At 55.1% G+C, this 9,491-nt stretch overlaps 1 pseudogene; it reads right to left on the minus strand.

Annotated features, from left to right (window-relative positions):
- Positions 1–1,489: 1,489 nt before the first annotated feature.
- On the minus strand, positions 1,490–1,608 carry LOC137640344 (5S ribosomal RNA; annotated as a pseudogene).
- Positions 1,609–9,491: the final 7,883 nt, after the last annotated feature.

Here is a 9,491-nt window from a genome sequence, read left to right on the forward strand (position 1 = left end):
CGTAAAGGGTCTTGAGAAGATCTCTTAAGGGACTAAAAAGTCCGAACCATGCTCCATGTTGGAGGTCTCACTCCGACTGGGGCAGGGACGTTCGCAGCTTCGCATGAGCGAGGATAGGTCCAGCGGGAAGGAAAAAGTTTATTCCTTTCAGCCTGAAGATCAGGGAAAGGCTGAGCGACAGGCTTCACTGCCGAGAGCGGAAAGGAGTTTCCTCCCGCCGAAAAGCAATAAGTTCGTTATTGCTGGAGAAGAGGCCTCAAGGGAAGAGGTTTATCTCCCACGACACCAACCACAGAAGACTCTCCACTTCGCCTGGTAGACCCCTGCGGATAACTATCGCAGATGATGCGACCTCCGCCCCGCGACTGTAGCGGGTTGTCTCTTCTTGGGGAGGAGGCGTAGTGTCTCCAGGCGTGAAGCCTCTCTTCTTGGGGAGGAGACGTAGTGTCTCCAGGCGTGAAGCAGAAGCGATGCCCCGGCTCGTGAAAGATGTTGCAGTGTGGTTGTTTGAGTAGCCTGTGCCGTGGGAGAAGCTCTCCCGGGAGTTCCGTCAGGGGAAGCAGAGGGTTCGGAAACCGTTCTGCGTATAGTCCCAGCGGAGCTCTCAGGGCCATTGAAAGGTTGACAGACAACCTGGTCTTGTTGAGACCCATTCTCAACAGACAACAAAGGAGGGAAGACGCAGGCGTCAATGTTGTCCCACCATCACCGGAATGCATCTTGCCAAAGAGTCTTGGGGTCTGAGACTAGGGGGAAGAACATCGGAAGCTCGAGGTTCCAAGCTGTCGCGATCAGGTCCCCCAGGCCAGGACTTGCTGGTTACTAAAGGCCAAAGACCCCCAGGTACACTCTATCTATGAGGCTCTGCTCAGATAGTCGGAGAGAACATTCCTCTGCCCGGAATGAGCGAGCCGATAGTGGTATTGAGAGGATCTCAAATCATCTCAGTATCTCTACTGCAAGATGTGAAGGTATGAAAATGCGTCCCTTGCTGGCTGGAACACGCCAGTACCATGAAGTCGTAGCGCACGGAGCGACTCGGCAGGAGCTGTAGGATTTGTAGAGGGGCCAGACTACGGGCCCTAAGCCTGCCTGAATGATGGAGAGGTATCCTTCAGGTCCTGACTATAGGCCTGAACCGGAACATGCCCACCCCCTTTTCTTTGACGAGTCCGAGAACAGCATAAAAAATGTGGGGAAAGGACGAGAATATCCACTCCCATCAAGAGGTTCCATAGGTCAACACCCATTGCAGGTCTAATCGCTCCGCTGGTCCCATAGGGGCCAGAAAGTCCGGTTAATCGTTGCTTGGGCCGCCCCACAGGGAACTTATCCTGAGGCGACCGTTCAGAACTATAGACGGGTCAATGAGGAAATGAGACCTAGGAAACGTTCCAAGGTAGGGCTGAAAGCTCTGCTTGACTGAGAACAGGTACTGCGACTCTCCTCAGCCTTGCCACAGTCAACAGAAGGGAAGGCTCGGAGAAGGCGGCAACAGCATCTGGCGACCCCAGGCGGTCACCCATCCAAGTACCGACCAGACCCGACGTTGCTTAACCTCGCTGGACGAACGAGAAGCGGGGTTTCCAACGTGGTAAGGCCGTTGACTCAATATCATGGCTAGATACTCCAGATGTTGAGGCAGAAGTAGAGAAGGCTCCTAGCAAATTACCATGATTCCTCTCATGGTAAGGATCCGGAAGCTTGTCCCAGCGTTGAAGAAGGTCGAACCCGAGCCTACCGGAGTACACCAGACCTCCAAAAGGCGAAGGAGGCGGAAGCCTGCTACTGAGCGGCCATGAGGAAAGCAGGTAGAGTTCTCTGGGGGAAACCTGCGATGCCACGGTGGGATCGCCACACCGCATCTAAAGAAGGAACACATGTAGTCTAGGCTGAATTCCAAGAGCTTCCTGGAAGATGGATGGAATGGAAACTGAAAGTACCCGTCCTTCCGATCCAGGGCCTAAGGAGTCCTGTCGCCTCGTTACCAGTCTGATCGATTCTGCTGTTCCACGCTGGACGAAGTTTGTTCGACAAACTTGATCAGAGCTGAGAGGACGACTACGGAATACCCGTCTCAGATGCTTTCCTACGAGAAAGGATCGACTGAAGAAGCCGGGGGGTGAAGCCGTCGACGATCCTATGGAGGACCTCCTCCTAAGGCATGGATCATTCTGCCCAAACGGGCAAAACTCTTGCCGACCCCATGGCATAGAGGTTCAGTGACACTGAATTTGCTGACAGAGACGGCAGGCGCGATATCCTTGGCTGATCAAGGAGATTGTGCACAGGAATCGGCCTCGGGAAGCTGTTATCCGGATGAGTAACCTTAGGCATCCTCCCAGTGTGAGACCTGCAAGGGAGGGTTGCCAATCCTAGAGTTCGTGAACTCTGCCGCTCCCTCTAGGATTATGCCCCCCGGGAGAGCCTCCCGTGCTACCTGTTCCTGACAGGAGGGGACTGCTATTGGACACCTTGTCTTAGTTGCCGTAGCCGGTCCAATAACTTAGGCCGACGAGGCTGAAAGAAAGAGGCGCCGGAAGCCTGCAGGGTCTGGAAGAAAGCGCCACGGGGAAGTGAAAACGGAAGTCGACTTCCCCGTACAACCGCTGTCTATGTCTCTGTCCTTGGGCACAAACAAGCTCTTCCCAAGTATGGAAGGGTGTCTGAGTTTGTCGACATCCATGAATGAGACACCCGAGAGGAAGCCCTCGGTCATTGCGTCCAGATGGTCCAACATCGAGCTTGCCCGCAAGTTCGAAACTTGGCGACGAACCGCCAAGGTGCTTGAGCCCGAGAGGAGGAAAGTACCCATGAACTTCCTGTAGCTTCCTTGAACAAAACCTCGGGTTGCAACCGAGGAGGGAAAGGACCTGGCAAGCCCCTTTCACGAGATGGAGAAGAGGAATGGGTAAACCAGTCACGCCTTGGCCGATGGAGAAATCTCGAACGGAAAGCTCCCCGGCAAAACCCCTCCAGGGAATGACGGGGAAGGACTAACCCAGGCTCTGGAAAGAAGAATGTTGCTCAGACCTCCCTGAAGATTCTTCCTGCTCTGGCATGTGCCATGCTCTGCGTTTACGGGGTGAGGCCGTGTTCTGGAAATACGCTCCAGAAGACTCGCCAGACTGGTCATGCTGCGAAACCCCAACGGGAATCGCGATCGCAATCGCCCTGGTGCTCGCGCGATGTTAAATCAATGTTTTGCGCGTTGCCGAACGTGGAAGCGCCCATGCGCGGGCACGCAGGAATGCAAACGAAAGTGCGCGAAGGAGCGCAGAAGGAGGGTGAGCGTGGTAGGAAGGGTGAGAGCTAGTGGTCGGCGAGCGATGACCCGTAGGAGAGCAATGGATACTGCAGGGATCAAGCCGACGTTCGCGCGATGGAACACCGTCGGTTCGCGTGACGGATCCCCGTCGGTCCGCGCGACGGATCCCCGTCGGTCCGCGCGACGGATCCCCGTCGGTCCGCGCGACGGAACCCCGTCGGTCCGCGCGACGGAACCCCGTCGGTCCGCGCGACGGAACCCCGTCGGTCCGCGCGACGGAACCCCGTCGGTCCGCGCGACGGAACCCCGTCGGTCCGCGCGACGGAACCCCGTCGGTCCGCGCGACGGAACCCCGTCGGTCCGCGCGACGGAACCCCGTCGGTCCGCGCGACGGAACCCCGTCGGTCCGCGCGACGGAACCCCGTCGGTCCGCGCGACGGAATACCGATGGTTCGCGCGCGGGCGAACATTTGGAGCGCATGTGCGCGGTCGCGCATGAGCGTAGGCGCGCGGGCACGTGGGCGTATGGACGCGCGGGCGAGCGCAGGCGGTCGGGAGACCGATGGCGCGTAGGCGGGGGTTGGCGCGTTGACGAGCGATGGCGCGTTGACGAGCGATGGCGCGTTGACGAGCGATGGCGCGTTGACGAGCGATGGCGCGTTCTGGCAAGCGATGGCCCGCAGGCGAGTGAAGGCGCGTTGGCAAGCGACGGAGCGTTAGCGAGTGGTGGTGCGTTAACAAAACGCTAGCGCGCAGGCGAAGAATCGCGCGGGCGCGTAGGCGATCGCTAACGCGTAAGAGACTAGTGATGGTTAGCGTGCATCGCGCTAACAGAAGGCGCGCAGGTGCATCAGGAAGGTGAGCGCTGAAGCAAGCTGTTAATCAGGCGATCCTAGACGGTCAGAAAAAACCGTTGGCGCCCATTGGTGCATGGCAGAAAAGGGCGCGCAGATGTGCGCTGGCGATTGAAGAAAGCTGGCGCACAGCAGGACCGAAGTAAAGGTGAGCGCTGGCGAGCAGGAGGAAGATCTATGGCAAGACTCAGCTACCGGATATCGTGGTTCACAGCAGGCGAGCGCTAGATCGCTACTGATGGTGTCCAGGGGAACTGACACGCGTGGCAGATCGATGGCTATCGTTGACGCGTAGGAGATCGCTGACGAGCAGGCAAACGTTGACGCGTCTGTGGTCGCTGGCGAGCTGGTGATTGCTGGCGAGCAGAAGGCAACGCGTGGAAGCCTGTGCGTAGAAGAAGAGTCCTTGTCCAAGACCTGAACCGAAGTTCTAGATCGCGAGGGCGAACGTGGGCGCACAGGGCGCGTAACAGGAACCAACAGGAACAGCAGAGATGATCATCAGGAGAGCGCTGACGAACAGGAGAGCGCTGGCGAACAGGAGAGCGCTGGCGAACAGGAGAGCGCTAGCGATCAGGAAAGCGCTGATGAGCAGGAGAGCGCCTGTGCGGTAACACTGAGCAGGAGAGAACACTGCAGAAGGGCGCGCAGGGGAACCCTGCACGCAAGGGAAGAACCCCCGTGGGAGGCAACCCTTTGCCCCGAAGGGATAGTTGTCCGTCGAGAGCTGAAGTCCGTCGGAAGACCGTTGTCTGTCCGTAGGGAGACTGATATCCGTCGGAAGACCGTTGTTCGTCGGGAAAACCGATGCCCGTCGGAAGACGAGGTCAGACTGCTGTCCATCTGCACCAGGGGCGGAAGATCAAGAAGAAGGAGTTGTAGGCTGCATACGAAGATTCAAAAAGGAGCCTCTTAGCACCCTTATAGGGAGATGGGAGGCCCTTACGACGTAGCGGACGGCGAGCCTTTCGGCGAAGGCGGCCAACAGCAACAACAGCAGAAGAGTCCTCCGAAGAGGAGTGTACTCTCTCGCGAACAAAAGAGAAACACTTCGTAGAAGAGACGGGTCAGCAGTGACCTAAAAGGAGCAATCCTCCGAAGAGGGGCTCCTGCAGTTGCCAGCCCCTTGAGCGTAACTGCAGGTGCAACCGCTCAGCACCAAGAGCATAGTCGCACGACAAAAAAGGCAAGAGAAGAACCCCCCAAAAGGGGAAAAACTCAAGCCTGGACAGGAAAAACTTCCCTCGGAAGGAAAGTTACCCACCCAAGGAGGCGAGCCTCCTGCGTGTTCTAAAATGAACTGGAGAGCTGTCAATCGTCACGGGAATACTTCCAGTAGAAGGAGACACCCCCCTGACGAAGATCTATAGGGGAGGCAGCAACAGCCGAATCCTCAGGCCTCAACAAGACAGCTCACTCCGTTGTCACATTACAGAAACGAACTAGATCGGTAACTGTGAAAAATAAAACAAAAATCATTAGTTAACATTCATTCCCCTGGGAAGGCTCCGAAGAGGAATCCCGAGGGAAAGGAACACAAGTATTACACAACAGGCACGTGCCCTCACAACCACTTACACTCACGGAAGGAGAGCTGTAACCAACACAGAATTATAACAATTATAATTATGTAACTATGTAATTATGTAATTTAAAAATGAATGAACACTAAAGAAAGAACGAAGACCCCGAAAGGAATCGTTCTACAAAGCTGAAAAATCAACAAATACAATTAGATTCATAAACTAATTGAGACAAAACGTACGGCGTAGCAACCCCCCACACGGGAAGGAAGCTACAAAGGCGTAGTAAAAGTAACGTAGTAAAAGGGTGAATGACCTCAAGAGAGAGAGAGAGAGAAAGACCGAAGTCAAACTCGATCGCGACCCATGAAAGTACACCATGGTGGCCTAACTGCCGAGGGCTCCACGGAGATATCGTACACTACACACATAAGCACAAACTCTGAAAACAAACAATGGCTGTCAAGCGAGGACAAAGACAGACGTCTGTACATGTCCGAGCCAAAAGTGAAAGTGAAGCAATTCACCGGTGTGTGAGGGGGGGGAGGGGTAACTAGCTACAACTCCCCTACCCCCCGCTAACTAGCGCGGGGGTAATACACCCTCGTTAAAATTCTAATGGCTCGCCATTTCAGCTACGCTAAAAGGTAAACCCAATGTAAATAGCGTGGTTTATATTTCGGTTACGGAACAAACAATCCATGGCTTGCAGAGGCTCTGACAATATTTTCACAGGGACACAATTCTATTTCCCCTCCTACATGATACCGACATTATGAAAATGCTTACCCCCCCTATTTACAACCTTATTTGACTCATTTACCTTTATCATTTCAGCTAAAACTTATTCCCAACTAATTTTACAAATTATATTTGGTTAAACATCATTAGAATCCCACCCAGCAATTTTGTTGTAATTCATAAAACACATGAAAACAAAACAATTCTTCTCAATACATTACAGGGCAAATTCATAATAAGAGAAAAAATATGACAAACTTATAAGTTTGTATTTTTCCTAACATACAAATCCGAATTATTTACTATAGGAGACATTCTAGCGCGAGCTGGAAAATATGTCAGAAAACCCTTAACAAGGTCGTTAACGACCGGGCAGGTAATTACCCACCTGATGGAGTACCTGCAAGTAAGATATGTTTTCCCATGGCGGGCAGGCGCCAAGTGAGTGTGCCGGTTGCAGAGAGCAACCGAGTCAGTCTGTATCTGAGGACGCATTAAACCACATGTCTCCACCATCGTGTGTCTCTTGTCCTACCTTGACATCCAATATGGCACAGTGATTCTCAAGGACCAAGGTGACCCTCACCATGCCCTTCCAGCGCCGCTCAATGCAGTCCACCCCAAGGGCCGCACGCCCCGTCGTCCCCCGTGGGCTTGTCCCTGCCCTGCAAGAAGCCAGGCAAGCCATGGCGGCACAGCAGCAAATGATCAACGTTCTCCGTGACCGGCTTACGACACATGCTACCCCTGCACCTCGTGTCCCCGCGTCTGCAGCCCCGGAGAAGTGCGAAATTGAGCTGAAGCCCGCCGCATTCAGGTCCTGGAGGAGGTCGATGGAATGCTGGATCGAACTGTGCAGACTACCGCCCCACCAGGTCGTCCACCACATCAGGCTATACTGCACACCCCCTCTACAACGGGCGCTGGACGCCAGATTCACATCACAGGAATGGAGCAACCTCACCGCTACGGAAGCCATGGACTTTATTCGCGATATTGTGTTGCGTTCTACAAACTGTGCTGTGTTATGGTCGGAGTTTTTTAACGCGGTACAAGGCCCAGGAGAAAGTGTCAGTGATTACTTTTTAAAGTGTTCTCAAAAGGCCACCGATTGCAATTTCCAGTGCCCTCAGTGTCAGTGTAATCTGGCTGAATACATATTATTACCCAAGTTAATGATGGGCCTAAGCGATGAGGCTATGCGTCGCCATGTATACCAGTGTAGCAATGACATCAATAGTGTTAGTGCCCTTAGGGCCAGGTGCTGTGCCTACGAGGCGGCCCGCGTCGACGCCGCTGCGCGCCAATGCAACTGGAGGGAATTTGCTTGTGCAGCTGGCAGCGAAACACCTGAGGCAGATCATCCGAGTGCAACCGTCGCTGGCACAGGTAGGGGTCCCCCACCCCCTCCTTGCGGGAACTGCGGTGGGCGCCATGCCTCTGGTAGAGCTTCATGCCCCGCTAAATCCGTCATATGCAACGGGTGCCACAAGCAGGGCCACTACTACAGTTGCTGCAGAAAGTCACAGGCAAAATTGGCAGGATCCCCGACATATGTGTCTAGTGCTACGTCTAGCGCTGTTCTTGTTGCGGGCGCCAACCTCGCCCCCCACCCAGTAGTGGAGGTGACAGTCGTCCACAACGATACAGGAGTACGAGTGCCAATCACCGCCGTGGCGGACACTGGGGCACAGGTATGTGTGGCTGGGCCCTCCTTGCTATCGCACCTCCAAGTCCGCCCAGCAGCTCTTACACCCCGGGCTGGTTTGCGGGATGTGGCAAACCTTCCCCTGAAATGCCTTGGATCTGCCGTGTGCCACTGCCACGTCACCCTGCAGGGTCGCACCACGGAGCAGGACGTGTACTTCGTGCAGTCGGCAAAGCACCTCTTCCTGTCGTTGGACGCTTGCAGGGATTTAACGCTGGTACCCAAGGAGTTCCCCCATCCCTCCCCCGCGGTGGCACAGGTGAGCCTGTTCGATGGCACAGCCAGACCTGGCGAGGTGCCCATGCCGCCCCAGGAGGAACATGCGGCCAGGTTGGAAGCCTGGCTCCTGCAACATTTCGCTACGACGACATTCAACACAGCCAGAAAGCCACTGCCAGTGATGCAGGGGAAACCGCACCGTATCCAGCTGCTCCCAGGAACTACGCCTTACGCATGCCATACCCCAGCATCAGTGCCAAAACACTGGGAAGAGGAAGTGAAGGCCCAGCTCGAAGAAGATATCACTCGTGGCGTCATAGAACCGGTACCCGCTGGGCAGCCAACCGAATGGTGCGGCCGTATGGTGGTCGTCGCCAAGAAGTCAGGACAGCCACGCCGTACAGTCGACTATCAGCGCCTCAACGCATCTTGCCTACGGGAGACACACCACACCCCCGCCCCATTCGATATGGTGTCCGGGGTACCTAAGCACACGTTCAAGACCGTGGCGGACGCGTACTGGGGATACCACCAGGTGGAGTTAGATGAAGAAAGTCGCGATCTAACCACATTCATTACCCCCTGGGGGAGATTTCGTTACCGTCGTACACCCATGGGGCACTGCTCTGCCGGCGATGCATATACTAGACGATTTGACGACGCCATCCAGGACATCCAGAGGAAATATAAGTGCGTAGACGACACCTTACTCTACGACGACCACATCGAAGGGGCCTTCTGGCATGCCTACAACTTCCTCGAAACATGCGCAGCCAAGGGTATTACGCTTAAGCCGGAGAAATTCCAATTCGCAAGAAGGGAAGTAGACTTCGTGGGCTTCAACCTGGGCTGGGAGGCCTACAAGCCAACAGAGGAACGTTTGGCGGCCATCAAGAATTTCCCGATGCCACGTCAGCCCTCTATCACCGACATAAGGGCTTGGTACGGATTTGTCAACCAGCTGGCGCCATTCCTCGCAACAGCCCCCATCATGAACCCATTCAGGGAGCTCCTCAAAAAACCAACTGGGAAGGCAGTGTACTGGGACGAGGCACTCCGCACCAAATTTCATCACGCCCAAGACATGATCTGCCAATTAGCGAAGGACGGACTGGCCTACTACGACAGGAGCCGCCCCACAGCAGCGATCACCGACTGGAGCAAAGAAGGCATAGGGT

This window comes from Palaemon carinicauda, chromosome 4 (genome assembly GCF_036898095.1).
Source record: "Palaemon carinicauda isolate YSFRI2023 chromosome 4, ASM3689809v2, whole genome shotgun sequence".
NCBI classification, from domain to species: Eukaryota; Metazoa; Arthropoda; class Malacostraca; order Decapoda; family Palaemonidae; genus Palaemon; species Palaemon carinicauda.